Source organism: Lynx rufus, unplaced genomic scaffold (assembly GCF_022079265.1).
Source record: "Lynx rufus isolate CCGP_SWC_20201006 ecotype Redwood Valley unplaced genomic scaffold, mLynRuf1.p SCAF_2, whole genome shotgun sequence".
NCBI lineage: Eukaryota > Metazoa > Chordata > Mammalia > Carnivora > Felidae > Lynx > Lynx rufus.
This window is the reverse complement of record NW_025814834.1, coordinates 126,001,081-126,025,024: the sequence shown is the minus strand read 5'-3', so window position 1 is coordinate 126,025,024 and position 23,944 is coordinate 126,001,081. Positions and strand designations below refer to the sequence as shown.

The 23,944-nt window shown below is 40.3% G+C and overlaps 1 protein-coding gene and 1 long non-coding RNA gene across 2 annotated transcripts in view; one reads left to right on the top strand and one right to left on the bottom strand.

Moving 5' to 3' along the window:
• Nucleotides 1–15,877, bottom strand: part of LOC124515817 (monocarboxylate transporter 1) — a 42,810-nt gene extending 26,933 nt beyond the window's left edge. Inside the window, exon 1 of the mRNA XM_047084850.1 lies at nt 15,681–15,877. The gene's annotated coding sequence lies outside the window, so the exon portion shown is untranslated. The remainder of the gene's footprint in view (nt 1–15,680) is intronic.
• Nucleotides 15,878–16,046: 169 nt separating this feature from the next.
• Nucleotides 16,047–23,172, top strand: LOC124516479 (uncharacterized). The gene is made up of 4 exons (XR_006963050.1): nt 16,047–16,254; nt 16,541–16,639; nt 18,776–18,855; nt 22,794–23,172. It is a non-coding gene; the product is annotated as an uncharacterized LOC124516479 (long non-coding RNA).
• Nucleotides 23,173–23,944: the final 772 nt, after the last annotated feature.

The following is a 23,944-nucleotide window of genomic DNA, read 5'->3' as shown; positions in this document are numbered from 1 at the left end:
ATGTTTATTATAAAAAGGTATCAAGAAACTAGCAACTATTTCTACTCCAGCTGACAAATAGCAAAACATGACAACAGAATAAAACAGTAAGACCCACTTAGCATCTTGTACTACTAGGGTTATAGCTCCCAATTCTAAAACTAAGGTGACTTCATCTAAGGGGCCACAGCATGAAAAACATAAATCTCCAGTTTAACATTGCTCCTAGTGAATTAGTATTTCAAAAAGAAAAAAAAAAAGTGAAGCCCATTAGCTATTAAATACTATCCGGGATGAAAAGTAATAGTCTTACAACACAAAGAAATGGAAAGATGGGTGCTGTCAGTGAGCAGCCTGCTTGGGATTCTCTCTCTCCCCCTCTTTCTCTGCTCCTCCTCCTACACGCATACGTGCACGCTCTCTCTCTCAAACTAAACTTAAAAAAAAAAAAAAGAAATGGAAAGATATTCATGGATTGAAAGAACAAATATTGTTAAAAAGTCTATACTACCCAAAGCAATCTATACATTTAATGCAATCCCTATCAAAATACCAATAGCATTTTTCACAGAAGTAGAACAATCTGAAAATTTGTATGAAACCACAAATAGCCAAAGCAATTTTGAAAAAGAAAAGCAAAGCTGAAGGCATCAGAATTCCAGATTTAAAGTGTATCACAAAGCTGCAGTAATCAAAACAGTATGGTATTGGCACAAATATAGACACGTAAGATCAATGAAAGAGAATGAAAACCCAGAAACAAACCCATAATTACATGGTCAAATAATCTTCAACAAAGCAGGAAAGAATATCCAATGGCAAAAACATAGTCTCTCCAACAAATGGTGTTGGGAAAACTGGACAGCTACATGCAGAAGAATGAAACTGGACCACTTTCTTACATTATACACAAAAATAAATTCAAAATGGATTAAAGACCTAAATGTGAGAACTGAAACCATAAAACCTACAAAATAGGCAATAACTTCTTTGACATTAGCCATAACAACTTCTTTCTAGATAGGTCTCTGATGTAAGGGAAACAAAGCCAAAATAAATTACTGCTACTATCAAAAAAAAGTTTCTGCATAATGAAAGAAACCATCAACAAAACTAAAAGGCAATCTACAGAATGGGAGAAGACATTAAAAAATGATATAACCAATAAAGGGTTAGTATCCAAAATATACAAAAAACTTATAAACTTATGAACTCAAAAACTTATAAAACTCAAAACACCCAAAAAACAATCCAATTAAAAATGGGCAGAAGACATGAACAGACATTTCTCCAAAGAAGATATCCAGACACATGCAAAGATGTTCAACATCACTCATCATCAGGAAAATGCTCATACCTGTCAGAATGGCTAAAATCAGCAACACTAGAAACAACAGGTGTTGGTGAGAACGTAGAGAAAAAAGAACCCTCTGGCACTGTTGGTAGGAATGGAAACTGGTGCAGCCACTGTGGAAAACAGTATGGAGGTCCCTTAAAAAGTTAAAAATAGAACTATCTTTTGATCCAGCAATTACACTACTGGGTATTTACCTAAAAAATATAAGAACACTAAGTCAAAGGGATACATACACCCCCTTCGTTCACTATGGCATTACTTACAACAGCTAAGACACGGAACCAAGTGTGCCGTCAGTCGATGAACGGATTAAGAAGAGGTGGCATATATACACAATGGAATATTATTCAGCCATAAAAAAGAATGAAAATTTCCTGTTTGCAATGACATGTATGGAGCTACAGAGTATAATGCTTAGTGAAAGAAGTCAGAGAAAAACAAATAGCATATGATTTCACTCATAGGTTTGTTTAACAAACAAAACAAACAAGGGTTAAAAAGTAAGAGAGAGAGACAAAGAAACAGAGAACAAACTGATGGTTACCAGAGGGGAGATGGGTGGGAGAATGGGTTAAATGGGTGATGGGGACCGAGGAATGCACTTGTGGTGATGAGCATAGGGTGATGTATGAAAGTGTTGGAATTTCTATACTGCACACTTAAAACTAATATAACATTGTATGTTAACAACTAGAATTAAAATAGGGGCTCCTGGGTGGCTCAGCTGGTTAAGCATCCAACTGTTTATTTCGGCTCTAGTCATGATCTCACAGTTTGAGTTCAAGCCCTGCTTCCAGCTCTGCGCTGACAGTGAGGAGCTTGTCTGGGATTCTCTCTCTCGCCCACCGCTACTCACACGCTCTCTCTCTCAAAAATAAATAAACTTAAAAAAAAAAACTTAAAAAAATCAAGTCTTATAGTAGCAGATTCTTTTATTCTTCTATATAACAACTTCCTAAGTGACACACTGCATTTCTTGGCCATTTCACCTTTCCTTTCTACTACCCAAACACAAACTGTGGTGTAACTTTCTTTATGAACACTATGATCCCAAAAACAAGTGTTAGTTTTCATTAGTGCAATAAAGAAAGGGGCATACCTTGTTAATAATAAAGGCAGGATGTTCATACAAAGGCAGGATTTTACAGTCATGAGACCCAAAGACGATCAGCTATCAATGTCCTAAATTTCATGAATGTTTTTGTAACTCAGATTTTTAAAAAAATTTTTAAGTTTACTTATTGTGAAAGAGGGGGAGAGAGAGAAAGAGTGCGTAGGGGAGGAACAGAGAGAGAGGGAGAGAGAGAGAATCCCAAGCAGGCTCCACACTGTCAGCGCAGAGCCTGAAGCCAGGCTCAATTCCATCAACTGTGAGATCATGACCTGAGCCAAAATCAAAAGTCATATGCTCAACCAACTGAGCCACACAGGTGCCCCTGCAATTCAGATTTTTAAAGCTACACATAATAGAACTGTATAATCATTTTAAAATTGTATCAGGATATACATCAAACTTTTTTGCCATTCATTTAATAAAATTTGAGTGCTTGCAGCAAAAGCTGTAAACTAAACAGACATGGTCCCTGCCTCATGGAGTTTAGATTACAGGGAAGAAAGGGGGAAAAAAGGTAAATTAAGTGAATTCAATAAATATGTTCTAATAAATGCATCTGAAACTTTATATTGGTTGGAGATTGTGAGGAGTAGATAATATCCTCCTATGATAACTATGTTGTTTGACTTGTTCCAATGAACATATATTACTTTATAATAAAAAACACAAAGTAGCAAAGTTTTAAAAGATGACAAGTTATACATACTCATTATAGAAAAATTAGAGGATATACACACGTACAGTTTTTAATGTTTATTTTTCAGAGACAGAGCATGAGTGGGGGAGGGGCAGAGAGAGAGGAAGACACAGAACCCAAAGTAGGCTCCAGGCTCTGGGTTGTTAGCACAGAGCCTGATGTGGGGCTCGAACTCAAGAGCCGTGAGATCATGACCTGAGCTGAAGTCGGACGCTTAACCAAATGAGCCACCCTGGCGCCCATAGGATATACATATATAAATTGAAAATAAAATATCTCTGTCATTCTATCATCCTTGTATCAGTTATTCTACATTTTGATGAGAATTTTCTTAAATTTCTTTCTAGGATACCATGCATAAGCATATATGTGATATAAACATGGGATTGTGTTTTATGCTGCTTTACACGCTTTTTCCATTCAATATCAGAAACATCTCTGAATATGTATCCAGATCAATGGTATTATTTCTTCTACTTTATGGTAAGGTTTATTTTAAGACAATAGCCAACATCTTCATTTTTTTCTGTATTTAAAGTTCATGGATTGTTTAACATCAGATGAATTAAAAAATAGGTAACTCTTCAATATAACAGACCTGGGTGGTTACTTAGGGCTCAGCATTAAGGTTCCTGAACGAAAGTTGGGGGCACCTAGTCAAACAAAGTGGCAAACTCATTTTTACTTTTCACTGCAAATCCCTAACTTTAGAGAACTTTCCCACTTCGCTGTGGTTAGCCACCTAGGCTACCCCTCAAAGTCATACCATAGAGAAAGTCACATTCAGAGAAGCTGAAGTTATGTAGGTCTGTAATACAGATTAGAAAACAACAGTATAATTAACTAAGACAAAACCCATGAGATTAAGTTAGTTTAGTTCTCTTTAATACTGGGACTCACTTGTGGGGATAAGGAAGCAGATAAGGGTGTCCAGAAATTAGTAATAACTTCTATGGATATTTCAAAGCCTTAAGAGAAGTTAGTAGAACCAATTCTTTATTACATCAGTCATGATTAAAATGTATACTTACAAGTTTCCCTTTTCCTTGATACTGTTACATCATTAGCACTTCTCACACTTATTAACAAAGATTGAGGCTTTTTTTGTCTCATAAACCAGAGAGGAAAGAAGGAAAGGGAAAAGGAAGAGATATTCTGGTAATGCTACTGTGTAAGAGTTGGAAGTAGAGGAAGGAAAAGTGAGGGACTCTGAAAGTATGTATTTATAATTCATGATGAAATCATGCTTCAGGCAATCTCAGTTGTGGAAGAGCAAAGAAGGAAAGAGAATGTGAGCTGGGGGCACCTGGGTGGCTCTGTTGGATGAGCGTCCAAATTGAGCTCAGGTCATGATCTCACGGTTCAGTTCATGAGTTCAAGCCTCACATCAGGCTTGCTGCTGTCAGCCTGTCAGCACAGAGCCTGTTTCAGATCCTCTGTCCCTCTCTCTGCCCCTCCCCCATTTGTGATCTCTCAAAAATAAACAAACATTAAAAAAAAGAAAGAAAATCAACCGTATGACTCCCCAGGGAGAAAAGGACAACAGGCCATCAAGAGGCACCATGGTTTTAGGACACCTTAGTCTTAAAGGCCAAATCAGAAACAAAGGCAAAAAGATAGTATCATTTTGTTCCATATTCACATATTGAGGTGATAAAAGCATTTAGTAACTTGTAAAAATGAAATTAATGTTCACTGATGATTTCCATAATTCTAATTTCATCTAATACTAAAAATCTACTCTAGACCACCAATATCCTTACTGCTTTTCTGAATATACCATGTCACATGAAGTGAATTTCCTCCATGATATCTTAGTGCTTCTTGGGTAGCATTCTGAAAACTCTAAGATACTAAACTATATGTCTCTTTCTTTCTTTGTAAGTAATTATTTCCCTAATTAGTTTAGGTGTGTGCTTTTAGATCATGAATTAAGGACAGAGGCTATTCTTCCCACTTTTAAAAATTTAACCTCCTCCTGTCCCCAAAAGTTAGCATTAGGTGAACTTCAAAGACTCTGATTTCCCCAGTTTTTGAGAAGCAGAGAAAAATATGAAACAAGGAAAAACTCCTCAGTAATGTGATGTTATGCTTTCTGGACCTAGTGTCCTCTACAAAGAGGCAGAAAAGGTTTTTTGTTTGTTTTTACATAAAGAAAAAAAATTACTGAATACAACTTTTGGCACATAGAACTTACCTGATCAGGGGTGCTAAGGGGCTCAGTTGGTTAAGCGTCTGACTCTTGATTTCAGCCCAGGTCATGATCTCACAGTTTGTGGGTTCAAGCCCCATGTCGGGCTCCACACTGACCAGTGCACGGCCTGCTTGGGATTCTCTTTCCCTCTCTCTAACCCTCCCCTATCCATGCTCTCTCTTTCAAAATAAATAAATAAACTTAATAACACCAACAACAAAAAGATCTAATCAGTCTCACTTTCTGAGTTATTACTACACCAGCAGATTCTTGGCCTTCTTTAATGCTTCATTTTTGCCTGTTTCTCAGACTGAAAAATTGGCTATATTCTACGCTGAGGCCAAGTCCTGTTCCCTTTCACATGCTAATTTGTTTCTTGCTTGGGCAAGAGTTTCCAAATACAGACCCATTTCACATTATATAAAACAAAGAGTTTGAATAGTAGCAAAGAAGGGGAAGTTGGAGACTATATCCTTCAACAGCATGTTCTGTTTGGCAGAATTCCAGATTATACTCTGGAATACCTGAATATGTTGTTTTTCTTCAGCAATCCAAAAATATATTCACCCAATCAGTATCTAAGTGAGCCATTTCAATTTATTAGTGTAAGACCTACCTTGTTTCAGAATTTGAAAAAAAATGTACTAGCTAGACTAAAATTACAAATAGATATGTTGTCGGTGTTGTGTCATTTATATTACTTTGAATATAAATGAGTATTTGAATACAATAGGTGATATTTCTGCTAGAATCTATTTCACTCCCAGTATTCTGAAGCCTAATGGGGAGTATAAGTGGATTACAATTCATTAAAAGATAAACAAAGAAACCTTTTCCTTTTCTTGAAAAAGCAGATTTGAACTATTCACTGGCAGAAATAATTAACACTATACTTACTTTCACATAAAAATATCTTAAGTTTCGAGGACTAGAAACAACAGAGTAACGTACTAACATTTCATTTCAAAGCTTTATTTTCATTCTGAATGTTCTCAAACCACATTTTATTTTTTTAAAGTTTATCCATTTATTTTTGAGAGAGCATGAGTGGAGGAGGGGCAGAGAGAGAGGGAGAGAGAGAGGATCCCAAGCAGTTCCTGAGCCAACAGCACAGATTCCAGAGGGGGCCTGAACTCACGAAACTGTGAGATCATGACGTGAGCTGAAATGAAGAGTCGGATGCTCAACTGACTGAGCCACAACTGAGCCACAGTTTGAGGTACTCCTCAAAGCACACTTTAAACTATATATTCTTTCATCCCTTTCTAGTAATTTCTTGTACACATAGTCACTATTTTTTTTAAATTTTTTTTTTTTCAACGTTTATTTATTTTTGGGACAGAGAGAGACAGAGCATGAACGGGGGAGGGGCAGAGAGAGAGGGAGACACAGAATCGGAAACAGGCTCCAGGCTCCGAGCCATCAGCCCAGAGCCTGACGCGGGGCTCGAACTCATGGACCGCGAGATCGTGACCTGGCTGAAGTCGGACGCTTAACCGACTGCGCCACCCAGGCGCCCCCACATAGTCACTATTTAATAAACATGCCCTGAATGAGTTTGAACTTCATTAAGTTCAAACTTTGACCCTCATTATCTCAAAAAACTAAGTTGTTTTGTTTTGTTTGTTTCATCAATAACAAACCACACGAGAGTATTAAATTTGAGTATTGTTTGTTTGGAATTAAATCATTACCCACCATTCTCAAATGTGTATTTGCAAAGCTTTTTTAGAAGATATTCATAGACAGTAAAGATGTAGCAAACAATCAGCATACTACAATTAAACTGAAATAGTCTTTTTAATTGCTGACATTATAAATCTTAGATTATATTGTCTTTAAGATAACTATCAGTTCCGGGGCACCTCAGTGGCTCAGTCAGATTGGGTGTCTGACTCCTGATTTTGGCTCAGGTTGTGATCTCACAGTTGTGAGATCAAGCCCAGTGTCAGGATCTGTGCTGAGAGTGCAGAGCCTGCTTGGGAATTTCTCTCCCTCTCTCTATGCCCCTCCCCTGTCTGTGCTCTCTCTCTCTCTCTCTCTCTCAAAATAAATTAAAAAAAGATAATTATTAAGTTCCTTTACTAAAAATATACAACTTTCAAATTAATGTTTTATTTTCCTAGAAACCACAGTAATTGTTAAACCATTCTTTTTCCCTCTACTAACCCCATCAGGTAGTTTTCCAAGTAACAGAGTAAATACATACAACATCATTACACAATCACAACAGACTGAAGTAAGAACGTGTATTTCTAATCTACAGAGCAGGTATTTCAAACCTGACTTCCACTGACCTCTTTAGGGGTTCACTTAGTTGAGCAAAATAAAAAACCCTACATCTAATAGAGCGAGCTTGTGAAGTTAAGATCTGAAGCAATTTGAAGCACCTTTGCTGATATATCCAAAAGAGGGCAAGAAAACTCCAAGTCAATGAAGACACCCCCTATTCCATTTACCTTATGGTATATTTTTTAAGTAAGCTCCAAGCCCAATGCAGAGCCCATCGCAGGCTGATAACAAGACCTGAGCTTAGATCAAGAGTCAGGACACTTAACCAACTGGGCCACCCAGGTGCCCCTAACTACGGCATTTAAAACAGAATTTTGGGTTTACCTGCCTGGCTCAGTCCATGGAGTGTGTGATTCTTGGTCTCAGGGTCATGAGTTCAAGCCCCATATTGGGCCTAGAGTTTACTTAAAAACTTTTTTTTTTAAATTTAAAAACAAATAAAAAAAACCATTTCGGATGTATTAATTTTAAGTTATATAAACATATACTTCCTGAATACAAAGGAAAATTATTCTGCCCATATTTGTGGAAATCATCTTACTAGTCCTTAGCAAACACAAGTATTTTGTTCCCTACCATTTATGAGGTGAAAATTTATGATTTAGTACACAGAAGTCAATGGCTAAATAATTTACATAAACCTGTGACATCATGATTTGTATTATATATTCCATCACAGGTTCTGGCTAACTACTCTTCTATCAGAATACACATACAAGAATATAAACAGGAGTCCTTAGGCTCTTTGGTGCCTTTGACAGATTCCTTTGACAGTTTGGTAAAAACTGTCATTATTCTTGTTAGAATGAGGTTTTTAAATGCATAAAATACAAACGTATAATTGTCAAATGTATAATTGTCAAAATATTTTTAATTGATATATACTTTTTAATTGATATGTCCTTTCAAAATTAACAAATTAGATAAAATCTAGTAGGTATAATAACCACAGTAATTTTGAAGTAATGATAAGTTTAAACAATTTTAAGATGGCTACAATCACATTATGATATGAAAATATGTGATTTCTATTGGTGACAGTCACCAGGTACTACTAAAACTACTATAGCTTAGTTGTAGCTATAGTTGCCTACACTCATAGTTGAAATAAATCTAAATTTTACTTAGAAGTTAATGAAAAGGTGTAATTTTTTTCTTTAGCCAAGTTCACAGACTCTCTGAATTCCATCCATCAGGGAGGACCAATCTGCAGATTCTAGGGTACAAACCCCTGATACGGGAACAGAAGAGAAAGTTAATACAGTAAAAGTTTTGAGTCTCAAAACTATTCGAGGCAACTTAAAAAGCCCTGGTACAAGTATGCTTATCACGATGAGCACTGAGTAACGTATAGAATTGTTGAATCACCATTTTGTACGCCTGAAACTAACATAGCACTGTATATTAACTATATTGGAATTTAAAAATTTAATAAAAAAGAAGTTCCATTACTATCCAAAATAGTAACACACTAGAGCAGTATTATCAGACTTTCATTTACTCAATAGTCTTTGGTGATTTACATAGGAAGAGCAAAATCAAAGAGAAAAAAGTATTTTTCTTTTCTTTAAAAAAATGTTTTTGTCTTTTATTTTTGAGAGAGAGGGAGGGGCAGAGAGAGGGAGACACAGAATCCAAAGCAGGTTCCAGGGTCCTCACTGTTAGCATAGAGCCCGATGTAGGGCTTGAACTTATTAACTGTGAGATCAGGACCTGAGTCAAAGTCAGACGCTTAACCAACTGAACCACCCAGATGCCCCTTTCTTTTCTTTTTAAGTGTTTATTCAGAGAAAGAGCACAGGGGAGGGGCAGAGAAAGAGAGAATCCCAAGCAGGTTCTGTGCTGTCAGCATAGAGCCCGACACAGGGCTCAATTGCACAACCTGTGAGATCATGACCTGAACTGAAATCAAGAATTGGATGTCTAACCAACTGACCCACTTAGGAGCCCCAAGAAAAAATACTTTTCAACCAATGATCAAATATGCAGCTTACAATGCTTGTATGTTTTGAGGAATTTCTCCTTCACAGGAGGACTAAGTCATTGTAATCAAATCAGATTAGATTCAACAACATTATGAGATGTGATTAGCAACAGAGTAGTGTGGACAAACAACACAGCTGGATCCCACTACTTCTGCATAAATGGTCAGTGGTACTCCTAAACGGCTCAGCCCTTTTGCAGCCAGTCTCGCTGTTGGTAGATGTGAACTCATACTGTCATTGTGTGTGCTGTGACCTCAGAAGAGAAATCACCATTTCCTTAAGATTGTTATTGCTGTTTTATCACTTCTTTATAGAACACAAGGGTTCAAATATGTCACCTATACTAATCTTGGCATAAAGATCCATTATAAAATGGATCCCATGACCAGGAAAAGAGAAAACAAAATTACAGGGGGAAAAAGCAGGGAGAAAAATTTCAGTTTGTCAGTGCAAGTTAAAGGAAGAAGAGCATACAACTTAGAAGGATAATTTGGAGTTATATATTGTAGAAGACTTAAATCTATACAGGCAAATACTAAATTTGGTAGGCACTAGAAAGCCATGAGAAGGTTTTAATTAGAGAGATGACATGATCAGAACTGGCAGCACACTATAGAGCAGATTAGAGAAGGGGGATGGCAATGAGAGAAGGTATAAGGCCACGCCACAAATCATGGCAGCAGCCTAAACTAGGGAGTAGTAATAAAAATGAAAAGTAGAGTGGGGGAAGCAAATGGATACAACAAAGGAAAGGTTTGGCACTTAATTGCACTTGGTAGGACAGGGGACCTACTAGAGAAGTATTAAGATGACTCAGAGGTTTTTAACCCTGACTACCCGAAAGAATGGTAATCAGAAGAAAAGAGTAGGTTGGGGGTGGGGGGTGTGAGGAATGAAGGGAAGTTGGGAACAGGCAGAGATAATGAACTTTAAGCAACATTTTAATTTTGAAATGCCCAAGAATTAGAAAAGCAGATCATTGATAAGAGTAATCAATCTCTGTCCTCAAGGAATTTAAAATCTGTAATGTGGTTACAGCTAGAGATTTAGATTTGGTAGTGATTCTACCAGAAACTCCCCAAAAGCTATGGGAACAGATGTTCTTCAAAGAAATAGCAGAGAAGACCAAAAGAAACCCTATCAATTTAAGAACAGAAATTCTATATATCCCAAATAGTAAAAACCATTTGAAATATTTTTTTTTAAAAAAAAATTTTTTTTTCAACGTTTATTTATTTTTGGGACAGAGAGAGACAGAGCATGAACGGGGGAGGGGCAGAGAGAGAGGGAGACACAGAATCGGAAACAGGCTCCAGGCTCCGAGCCATCAGCCCAGAGCCCGACGCGGGGCTCAAACTCACGGACCGCGAGATCGTGACCTGGCTGAAGTCGGATGCTTAACCGACTGCGCCACCCAGGCGCCCCAACCATTTGAAATATTAACATCAGGTGCTAAAAACATTTTCACAAAATACTGGCTTTTAAAGAAAATGAACCTTGATGCAATTAAATACACCTCTCCAAAAAGACAGTGTCTCAATCACATAGGATATTGTATTAAAACACAAACTTTAACTTACCCTTACATTCAAAAACCACTTGGGGAAGGTAGTCAAAAGGTACAAACTTCCAATTATAAGAATAAGGGATAGGAGGTACAACATGGCAACTATAATTAACACTAATATGATACATATGAATGTTAAGAGAATAAATCCTGAACTCTATTTGGGACAAAAAAAAATTTTTTTTGCTTTCTTTTTATTGTATCTAATGAGCTGATGGATGCTAACTGAACTTACTGTGGTAATCACTTCACAATATATGTTACTCAAGCCATCATACTGTACACCTTAAACTTATACAATGATGTATGTCAATTATATCCCACTAAAACTGGGGGTGGGGGGGAAAGCCCTACTTCTCTTTATAGAGGTATTCCAGTTGATCAACGGAAAAGGAATGTTAGAATTAGAGGGCATTTGCAAACCACTAATGAAAAAAATGGAACCATGCCATTAATATAGCAGAGTCAGTAGCAACCAAACATAGGCCTCCTGATGGAAATATACATCATCATCTACGGATTATATTTGCCCTCTCCCCCACACTGTCCCTACCCTCAGAAATCAAACCTAAACAGATCTAAGCATGCTCAAAGTCTTAAATCTAGCCACCAATTTACAGGAAATACAGGGAATCAAGAGACATGTTGAACTAGAACATATTAAAACTATTCCAGAGGGACAGATTCAACTAAATCCAGAATGAGAGAAACTTTAAGAAAAATAACCTGGTTCCTTCAGCAAATAAATTATGAGGAAAATGAGAAGGGAGGCGGGGAACTGCAGGTTAAAATACATACCAACCAAATGTAATGTGTGACTGTGTTTGGATCCCAAACCAAGCAACCTAGTTATTTCAAACAATTTAGGGGGACACCTGGCTGGCTCAGTCCATAGAGCATGGGACTCTTGATCTCGAAGTTATGAGTTCAAGCCCCATGTTGGGTATAGAGCTTACTTTAAAAAAGGGGAAAAAAAAAAAAAACTTAGGAAAATTTGAATTTTCTGCTTATTTGATGATGTTCATTTTTACAGGTAAGATAATGGTATGTGGTTATGATATTTTGGAGTCATGTCTTTTAGAGACATACTGAAATATTTACAAATGAAATAATTGTATATCTAGGATTTGCTTCACAGTAACCCAGTAGCAGCTGTAGGGGAGCGGGAAAGGGTATAGATGAAACAGTACTGGCTCTCAATTGTGTATGAAATTTTCAATAATAAATTGTTTAGAAGGGAATAAGTAAGTGGGGCGCCTGGGTGGCTCAGATGGTTGGGTGTACGACTTCGGCTCAGGTCATGATCTCGCGGTTTGTGAGTTCGAGCCTCGCGTCGGGCTCTGTGCTGACGGCTTGGAGCCTGGAGCCTGTTTCGGATTGTGTGTCTCCCTCTCTCTCTCTCTCTGCCCCTCCCTGGCTCTCACTGTCTCTCTCTCAAAAATAAATTTAAAAAAATACTAAAAAAAAAAAAAAATTTAAAAGGGATTAAGAAAAAAAATCACTATCAATAGCACCAATGGAACTAAAAAGACAGGAATGGATTTGTTTTGTTTCCAACACTCAAACCTGAGCAGCCCTGGGCTAGTCACATGTCTTAAATGTCCCCATTGATTAAACGGAGATAAATACCATCTAATCTGTAAAATCGTATTTGGTCAAGCTAGAAACCTATGAGATATTGTTAACTTTTCTGGATGTCCCAGTCTCTCCCATCTGGTCTGCCACAGAATCCTGTGTGTTCCCTCTCTCTTCCATCCTCCCACTACTGCCTATCACTGTGGTCTCACACATTCCAATAGCCTCCCCATCAGCCTATTCCCCACATTGTATACAGAACGATGCTTGTATACAGAATGATGCTCCTAAAATGAAAAATGTGATCAGGTCATTCCCAGTCCCACTTAAAACCCTTAAACTGCTTTAGACTGCCTTCAAGGCAAGAGCGCTTCCTTAAATTTTTGACGTAGTCCCTTCCCTAATTCCTTAAAATAACTTATAAGGCCATTAACTGAGATTATCTACCTCTCCAACTTTCATCTCTCCTTAATCTCCCTTCTCCCTCTATGCTTTAGCTTTGATTAAATTCTTGCAGTTTTTCCAATGTACCCTGTACTCTGACTGCAGTTTCAGTATTCATGTCTGGAATGCTCTTTCCACCATCACTTCCTGGCTCAGTTAGCTCCTAACCTTCAAGTCTAAAAAGCTAAGTACCATTTCTTCAGAGAGGCCTACCCAGATCGCTTCTATACTAAGTTGGGTGTCTTCTCATATCTCCAGAATACACTATTTGGTTCTTTGGGAACTGCACTTCCTCTACCAGGACACTCAATACTTGTGGTAATCACCTTTACCTATCTATCTGCTCTTCAGTTAAACTACAAACTCCAGAAGGGATAGGGCTGAACTTGTTCACTGCTGAATCCTAAGTCTTTCCTAGTGCCTAGTAGCTAGTACCAAATTGCTGAATACATAAATATTTATAACTTTCTGGTCTACTTTTCTTATAACTAAGTTCCATCTTCCAAGTCTTCATCTGCAATAAAAAAAGACTGGCCATGTAGGCATTTACAGGACCTAAATCCTACAAAGGAATGTACTATAAAGCAGACTGAAAACACAGTGGGAATGAAGAACATAAATTGGGAAAAAATTACTCAAAATAATTTTAGTATAATTTATATCCATATTAACAATTTTACAGAAAGCTCAAGAGTACCAATCTGATTAAATGAGAGTCAAAAGACACATTAATTCCCACCCAAGTATTAACAAGTTTTCAGACCTAGAATGTTAAGTCACTTAACTTCTCCAACCTCAGTTTCCTGAAGTGTAAAATAAGAGAATCTCACTAGGTAGTGATTAAGATCTTTTCCAGGGCTAATATTATATGCATTAATATTTAAAAGATGAAAACACATGTAAACTATTGAAACATTATCAACTGGTTTCATCCTATGACCTTTTACCCCTTTTTTTTTTATCTGCTTAGGGATGTTATAACCTGTTATGTTACCTTTAAACCTACTTGGCTATAAAAATCTCACAAAACGCTCTCCACACCATTAACTTACATATTTAACAAGAGTCACTATAGTATGATTAAAGAACAGCATTTATCTAAACCCTGAATTACTCAAGTATGTTAAACTTCTAAATAATACTTACCCATTACCTATATTAAACTCTAGATGTCTTGAATTCCTGATATTTTCCATGGCAGTTTGAAGGCAAAGTTGTACTTCAGGGCATAAGACTTGGATTTATGGGTACAATTTAATGCCAAACTAAAAAGTTGAAGATTCATAGTTTAATTCACTCATAGGTCTGGTAACTGACATTGAAGTTGTTTATTAATGCCTAATTCCTGGTCATACCCTTCCAAACTCTCACACAATTCAGAGTTCACCCTATCACGACATTCCAGTAGTTACTAAATCCACATTTGTTTCATTAGGGCACTGACGTGTACGCATTTTATTTCGAAACCGGAATAACTTTTGAAAAAAAAAAAACTAGCTATGGTAAGCTCTGTAAACATTCTACTGTTATCAGTAGACGCCTAGGTTGTAAGCAAACGATGGAAACTCCAGTCAAGTAGAAATCCGTTTGTTTCTTGCTTGAAAATCATTTCAAAGTAGTTTTGGCAACTGCGTGTCACACCAAATAAGTCATGGCAAGGAAATGAAATGTTAAAATGCACGTGGGGAAAAAAGGATGTACTTGGAACAAACCGAGTGCATCTGACCAAGTGTAACGCTATCCTTCAGACTGCTCTCAACAGGGCCACCTTCAAGCCCAGGAGCGCGAGGGCGCTACAGCTGACGTTCCGCAGCCACAGGTTGAATGACAAAGAGCCTCCGTCAGCACCAGTCCCGGGGCCGGCCAGCTGCACTGTTCCCTCCGCAAAGTCCACGCGAACCCTGCAGTCACGCCTTAGCTGCAGGGACTGCGGCTCCCCAAATCACCCTCGCAAGTCACCAGGTGGGGCAAGGATTGGCTGGCCCAGAAGGCTGGGGCGGGCATGCCACGAGTCCAAAATAACTCCCGCCCCGAGTCCCTTCCCTCGGATCAGAACGCGGCCAGGAGAGCCGGGAGGCACCACATGAATCAGCCCCACGTCGTCCCTTTTCCAAATCAAAAGCATCTCTTGAGAAGACTCCTGAAGGCTGGGGAAGAGCGACTTTCCCAAGGTCACCGGCACCAAGACCCAACTCCTCGGCCAGGCCGGTAGCCGGCACCTGACCAGGGGGGGCCGCAGCTCAGCGGGGCGAGGCGCTGTCCCCACCGCCTCAAGGTCTCCTTCACCAAAGCCGCGCTCCGGGGCCACGCGGCGGCCCGCGGCCACGATGCCCCTGCCGGGCCGCCCCCCTCCCCCGAGACTCAAGTCTGCATGCCCCCCACCCCCTGGCTCCCGAGGCTCCCTCCCACCCGCGAGAGCAGCAGGGGCACCGCGGGGTCCGCGCCGAGCGCCGCCGCCGGCCGTTACTCAACTAACCGTTATGCGCGGCTCGCGGCGCCGAGCGTGTGCGTGACGCGGCTGGAGTTCCGCAGGGCCCAGGGTCCAGGTCGCGTCCTTCACCAGCTGCCTCGTTCGCTCGTTCGGGAACCCACGCGGCCGGTTGATCACGTCGCAGCTCGCCAGCACTTTGTGGGGCCGGGCCCGTGGCGGGGCTGCCTTATAACCCGCCGGGACCGGAGCATGCGCACAGGGGGCGGAGTCGGCCCTCCCGGCCGCCGCCCCCTCCCCCCTATACATACGCCCGAACCGCGACTCGCGCCTCCACACGCTCGCAGGCGCGCGCGCCCGCCCGCCCGCGCGCGCCGGCGCCCCCTCCCCGCCACGTGACCGGCGGCTCAGCACGACCCGCGATTTGCACCCCCGCTACGCGGCGCGGACAGAGCCGCAGCGCTCCTCTGCGGCGCTCGCCCCTCAGGTCCTCAGTCCAAGGAGCTCGCGGTGACTTACACGCGTGCGGGACGCCGGCGCCGGCGTACCCCTCAGTCTCTGGCAGAGAAAAGGGAAAAGCCGCGAAGGACGGATGGGGCGTACCCCCGGGGGCCTGACTCAGGTGTGGGGGGCGACGGGCGGGCGCGCGGGGGGAGCCGGGAAGCTGCTGGAAGAGGAGGGGCTGGGCGGGGTGTGAATGGATGCGGGTGCACCTCGGGCCCGGGAAGAGGCCGAGGGGCGGGCGGTGCGAGCGCGGGCTGTGGCCTCCGCAGAGTTGGGTGAACTCGGGGAAGTCACCCAAACCCTCAGGGCCTGTTTCCTGTTCTCTAAAATGGCAACAGTAGTAGATCCGACCTCATAGGCGCTTTTGGTGGTTTTGACGAATTTATGGAACTTTCTTAATACAGAGCCTGCCCTGTGGTATTTGGTGGATGGTGGTGGTTAAACACAGGAACCGGGAAAGAAGAGCGGCTCAGAGGGTGGCGACCCCCGTCTCTAGGGGGAAGGTGTGTATGCCAGAAACGGGGAGACAAGGGGATGCAGAAGCCAAATTTCTGTGGACACCGAATGTTCGGGACAGGACATAATCAGAGCTAGCAGTTTTGAGGGACCGATTATATACTTAGCAGTTCACCTGAATTATCCTCATAATCTTATGAGGTCGGTAACTATTATTAACATTTTACAAATAAGGGACCTAAGGCTCAAGAGAGGTTAAGTAACCTTCCAGAGGTTACAGAGTAAGTGGCCAACACCTACAGTCAGACTCCAGAGCCAGATTTTGTCCTAAGAGCCATTGTAGTTTCTTGAGCAAGTCCTGACAGGGGAAGTGGTTATGTTTAAGTGATCAGATTGAATAATTATGAGGTGTCTCTGAAGTTGGCCTTCAGGAAATACCAAAAATGTATGAAGGCCCCTGCCTTCAGAGAGTTTACAAATTTTAGGGGCAATCTCCCATTCAGGCAGAAGAAATCAGCCAGCATTTGATGACCATTTGCTCTTTCCCCCAACCGAGTCCTTCCTTCCTCCTCCCACCCTTGATTCTCACAAAAACCCTGTGAGATTGGCTCTAAGGTTTTGTTTTACAAGTGAAGAACTGAGATTGAAGAGTGGGGATGGAAGGGTCCGGTTCTGAGAGGTGATTGTGCTTTCCCCTTACCCACTCTGCTTCTGTTTCACACAACGAAAAGTTTTCAGTAATAGTTCAACACCTTAGAAGACGGTATGGAATCTGTGGCCAAGTACTGTGTATGAGCAGTAATTAATTGCTTCTAACCTTTGATAAATGCTGAGAAGGAAGGCACTTTAGGCCATGGGGGTGTCTAGGACTTAGAACAGTAGTGCTTTAGGATTGTTAGGGTGGTAGCAGCATTCATGGTAGACGGTAGGAGAATTGAGTTAAGGAGACAGCATGGGACTGGTTCGGACATGAGCTTATCAGGGCCTGAACTATAGAATGGAGTGGGAAGCAGTAGATTAAGATGATTCTAGGAAACCCGAAAAGAAGACTTATATAGGGTGGGATGGGTTTATATTATCAACCCAGGAGCCAGATCTCCACAGTTTCAATTTTGATACTTGGCACTTATAAGCTCTATATCCTTAGGCAAATTATTTTACTCTTTAAGCCTCATTGTCTGCTTTGTAAAACAAGGATAGTACCTACCTCCTAGGGTTGTTATAATAAAAATACTATTTACTTAAGTGTTTGGCAGAAAGTAAGCACTAAATAATTGTATAACCGTGGAAACCTGTGAAACCGAGCCCTAAAGATTAATCCTAAAGGCACTTCACTTGAATAGACCCCTTCCAGGACCTGACAGGGGCCCTAACAATGTGTTCACAGGATTATATTAGTGTTCTATTGTAATTTTGTATTCCTTTTCTTGAAAATGTCCACCAAAATTGTGTACGCTGCATGCTCCACAAAATCTGGATCTGTCCCTAGTAGAAACTGTAGTGTTGTGAAGAGTACATACTTTGGGATCAGAAGGTTTGTTCCCATAATTTACTATTGGTGTTACTCTGGACAGTTAATTCATTGAACCATTGAACTCTTCTGGGCCAGGTAAATTGGAGATAATATCTATCAGCCCAAGCTATTGTGATAATCAAGTAAGAGTATATGCAGAAGGGGTTGGTAAAACTTGGAAAGCACTCCACAAGTGTTTATGATTAACATTATAATTTGTTCATAAAGTGCATAAGAGGGAAAGATCAAAAGCAAGGAAAAGGTTCTTAGCTGAAAAAGTAGAAACAGGGTGGGTGAGCTGGCAAAACTGATGAAATAATACAGGTAAAATGTTTTTCTGCCAAGTTTCTTCCTGATTAATCCATGAGACATCGAAGAAATAAAATTGTAGTAGTTGCAGGATCAGAAATTTAGAGCCGAGAGGAGGTTGAAGATCATCTGACACAACCCACCACATTTTACGGAAATGGAAATTAAGGTCCAGAGAGCTAAAAGATTTTTCTAAGGTCACTCATCTAATAAATGGCACGTACCAAGTAATCTTTAAGATAAAAAGCATTTCACGGTGGGGTCTTTCAGAATCATTACATCAAAACCAGAGAAGGCATGATATTCTCTAGTGGCTTTTGGTTTTATCATGAAATTCTTCAGATTCACCTTCCTGTTTTAGAGGCTGATAGACTGGATGATGCATGGGTAATCTGCTGTTGGCAAGCTTGTTAAGTGACCAAAACTTCTGAAGATTTTAAGGTAAGAGTTATAACCAGAAATTTGTAATGGGATGAGAAATGCAAAACATTTGAAAATGTGTAACAGTTACTATTTAAGCTGAGTAAGTTATCCAGTTGCTTTATCTAAAAAGGAAAATAATAAAATTATAATTTATTTTTTCTGGAATTAAAATACTACACTTACATTCCCCTTAATTATTCCATCATTTGTCTGTGTTAGGAAATAGGAAGATGCTGTTATTCACATTTCACTAGCACCAAACAAAGCAGGAAAGGGTTTTTTATTATAAACACAACAATACTTAATTGATTAAGAAAAATTCCCCATTTATAATTTATGATAACTCAGAATATAGGAAATGAAATTTGAAATTTGCCTTCAACCAAATTGCCTGTGGCTCTGTTTGTACGTGGCAGTCCAGTTCCTATACCCTTACTCCATTCGTGGTTTGATACAGCTTGTCTCCTGCTGCTTCTCTCTGCCAGCACAGAGACAGTTTTGGTCTATGCTCTTTCTAATCTATATCATTGTTTAGGATCTTTCCTAGTAAGCATTCCTTCTAGGCATGGCCCTCCATATTTGCCAGACCTGTCTACCTCCTTGATCCTGGCTAACCCTGGGCTTCTTCCTTCCTTTTACCTTTTCTCCCTCCTTCCTTCCCTCCCTTTTTTCCTGTCTTTAGTATTCTAGGCAGATGGGGTCGGGATTGGAAATATAATAATAATAATAATAATAATAATAATAATAATAAATTGGTGTTATAATTAGGGAGTGCTTACTATATGCCAGGCATTGATCTTAGCACTTCATATAGTAATTCATTTACTATTCATAAAAATACTATGAACTAGGTACTGTTATAATCCCCATTTTACAGACAGATACAAGAAGTTAACTTGCTTAAGGGCATATAATATTTTCTGGAATCATCAGGAAGTATTCATTTAGTTTTCACCAAAAATACAGGAGCAGAAATGGTTATAAATAACTATTAATACCATAGGAAACTAATCCCTAGAGTTTGAAGACCTCTTGATTTAGGAAGATCCTGTTCTAGTTTCCTTCTACCCATCACAGGGCTAAACAATCCTTATAAAAGCTGTTGGCCACAAAATCTGCCTTTGAAACCAGAAAGTGCACTGCAGGAAACTACTCCCTGATTATCTGAATTTGGGATTGTTGTGAGCCTCTAGGCAGTAAGTTGGGGGTGGAGACATTGGAACATATTTTTTTAAAGCTTAATTTTAAGATTACTTGTATTCCAGGAAGTTCTGGGTGTCCTGGCGCCTATATTCCATGCTGTAAGATCTTTCATTGTGAGAACTTGGATCTTATGGCTCTTACCCAACAGCAGCAGCAGGCAGTTGGAAATTCTGAACAGCTGCACCTCAAGCTTGATGTGAGTTAGAAGAGGGGTGCATGCAATGAAGGAGACCTCTTAGATCATAATGATTAGCTTTATGTATCCACCTGCCTGGGTAGCCAGACCTGGGTGTTCTAACTGGACCTTGATGCTGCTGCACTGGTGAATGAGATGAGGCTTAAATAAAGCATGAGCTTAATCTGTGGTGACCTCTGAGAATTGTGAATCTGCCACAGTGCCCCGTGCCACACAATATCTATGACACCTGTGCCCAAGTGAGGTCCAGGGGCTACCAACCTCACTTCTGAGCTGTGTATTAATAGAGTGAAGCCTCCTCCCTCCCCCCACCACCTTACATTTTGCACAAACCATGAGTTCAGATGTTATGCCTGCTGTGCTTTGGTAGGATTATTTTTACGGCCATAGAGTGAAGTTATACCTCTTTGGTAGGTATATCTACCTTTGGGTAGGGTGCAGAGTTTCCTTAAATAAGACATTCTTATTATCAGTCATTCAAAGAAGAAGAAGGTCCTCATACAGGAAAAACTTGGAACATAGAACAGATAGAAGGTGGCACTGGTGGATTTACCTTTTCAGGGTTTGAACTTAGAGGAGTTAGAAAATGTTGAGGGCCCTCCCCACTTACATAAGGGAAATGGCCTGTGCCACAGAGCTGCCTAGTAGGAGCCAGGCTGACAGGCTTCTGTGGATACCCAAAAGGGACGGTAAGTACTCATGTTTTGTAAGTCTGTTGATTGATGCATCACTCTACCTTATCCCTGAATTTTAGCCAAGTTTAATCTAAATCACCGATTGAAAATTGAAAAGCCTTCAAGGACTAGGAAAAGGTAACCAAGCCCAGTATAAGGAGTGGTGAGCAGCATGGTGAAAGTGACCATACCCATCTAGGCCTCAAAGTTCAGATGTTTCAAATGTGCTTCATGAAGCCCTTCCCTAAATAATACTAATCACAGTACAAGTTTGCTGGACATTTTTACATCATACATTGTTCAATAATGCAGAAGAAAATAGAGTTTTTTAAACTCCTAATACTTTATTTTTAATCAGTATGAAGGGGAAAACAATAGTGATAGGAAATTGTGTGGAGGGTTGAAAATGAGGAATGGGCAGGCAGTAGGGAGGAGGCCAAACACATATTACAGCAGCTAGTCTGTTCCAGCTTGAGCTCTGCTGAGCTATTTAAGAAGCAGGTAAGGAGTGCCTGGGTGGTTCACTCGGTTGAGCACTTGACTTCAGCTTGGGTCATGATCCTAGGAGTTGTGGGATTGAGGCTCAGCATGGAGCCTGCTTGGGATTCTCTCTCTGTGTCCCCCCTGCCCCTCTCTCTGCTCACACTCTATGTCTTAAAAAAAAAAAAAAAAAAAAAAAAAAAGAAAGAAAGAAAAGGGAATGCTCCCAACCCCCAGTCTTCCTCGTGGTGTCAGTGATAATTTATGAAAGTTTCCCCAAGGAAAAGTTTAAGTCAGAACAAGAGTCTTAGTAACAAGATTTGGCAGTCTCCTCCCTATGTGGAGATTCTCCTTTTGTTGTCACCTTTGGCAGATCAAGATTCAAGTTTAAGAGACCCAGTGGATTTCCTGACAACTTCTTCCACAATTTTCTCTCATCTCAGGCCATGGTTCCATTTTGGTCATGGCTACAGTGACTGAAATGGCCCACTATACTCTTGGCAGTGGACAGCCTTCAGCCTCAGATGCCAAGCTAACTGCTTATAGACAATTCTCTCTAGTGTCTTCAAACTCATAGTCTCACACTGAGGGCTTTAATTTTATCCTGTTTTGGTAGAGCTCTCTTTAAGTCTTCTAGGTGTGCATATATACCTCTGACTATTTATCACCTCTGATCTAGTAGCAAGAAAGAAACTGGAAAATCTTGTAGTAGAGGAATACCCTTTGTGCTATGCTACCAACTTCGAGGACTGCTGACCTGCTCAGTACCTCAGGGCCAGAAGTATAGTAACTCTCATCAAGCTCAGAATACACCATTCTGGGGCCACCCAGGTGGCTCAGTCAGTTAAGCATCTTGACTTTCGGCTCAGGTCATGATCTCACAGTTCGTGGTTCCAAGCCCTGTGTCGGGCTCTATGCTGACAGCTCAGAGCCTGGAGCCTGCTTTGGATTCTGTGTCTCCCTCTCTCTTTGCCCCTCCCCTGCTCATGCTTTCTCTGTCTCTCTGAAAAATAAATAAACATTAAAAAAAAAAAAGAATACAGCATTTCTGCTTCAGCCATTGTTTTCACCAGTCTCTCGTCCCCACCATGCACACACACCTTATTGTTTGTATACTCACCATAGCCACATCAGTGGGAACAAGAATCTAGAAAAGTTAAATGCTGCAGGAAGTTAACAAGAGGCACAAAGACATAAATTGCAACAGGTAAGACTCATCAGGTGTAGACATCTAAGTAGAAGACTGCATACGACCTTCGTCTCATATTCCATTAGGCCCAGACAGGCTGGTAATAGGGTTTTGCTTCTGTTTGCAATGAAAAGATAAAGTTAATCTGGGAGCCCCCTAACTCCCATCTTGTATATCTCCTATAGTTCACTAGTCATTCTTTTGACCAATGCAGGTGTGACCACATCAGGCATGAAACAGCCCAGATGTGCTTCAACCATAACATGGGAGTACGTGATTCAGACTATGTCGGCAACATAGCTCACTTATGGAATCCAGCGGAATGAGAGACAGATGGACTCCAAGAGTCATTGGGGAGAACTCTTCATCACTGCAGCCATACACCTAAACCTAAACAGGTTTTTCTGCCAAGAATCTAGGGAAATCCCATCCCATCTCCCCAAATTTATAGATAACATCACTAAGGTTTTTTTTACCTGACAAGTACTATAAAGCTGAGATTGTGCTCACTTTGGTAGCACATATACTAAAAAAAAGCTGAGGTTTTTTTTTAACGTTTATTTATTTTGAGAGAGAGAGAGAGAGTGGGGAAGGTCCAGAGAAAGAGAGAGAGAGAATCCCAAGCAGGCTCTGCCATCAGTGCAGAGCCTGACATGGGGCTCAGTCCCATGAACCGTGAAGTCATGACCTGAGCCTGAAAACAAGAGTTGGACACTTAACCAACTGAGCCACCTAGGCGCCCCTATTAAGCTGAGATTTAAACCTAGGTCTATTTAACTTAGCCTGTGTTAAATATTAGGCTATTTTCATTTTATTTTGTTCAAAATCCTGAGGTCATAGAGAAGAATAGAAGGGTAGTGATGAGGTGGATAATAGGAGGCAGAAAACGCAGGGTTGTTTTAAAGTCTCAACCCTGAGCCTTCTATCTTTTGTACACTGTTTCTTCATAGAAGACACTTTCTCCTACCTAGTAAGTTGTGTACAGGACAACATGGAAATAAAGGAGAGGCAGATAGACCAACAAGGGAGTAATTTTAGTAATTCTATTATATAATTCAAATCTCCTTGTAATGCCATTTAGCTTCCCCACTGATTGTGAATTAATCAGGTTTCATAATTATGTTTATGATCAGGTTCTTTCTACGTAATTATTGTTTGTACTTGAGCAAATTGCTTAGGAAGGCCACCTCCAAATCCAAATTAAATGTTTCATTTCCTATTTCCTTTATGGGGGCACATGATTATTTTGGGAAAAGCATTGGCTTGACAATTAAATTCCATGTCTTGCTGTATCTCCTAGGGAAGACCTAGATCTCTTTTAATTATTTTTTAACATTACATATTCACAAGTCTTACCAACCCATG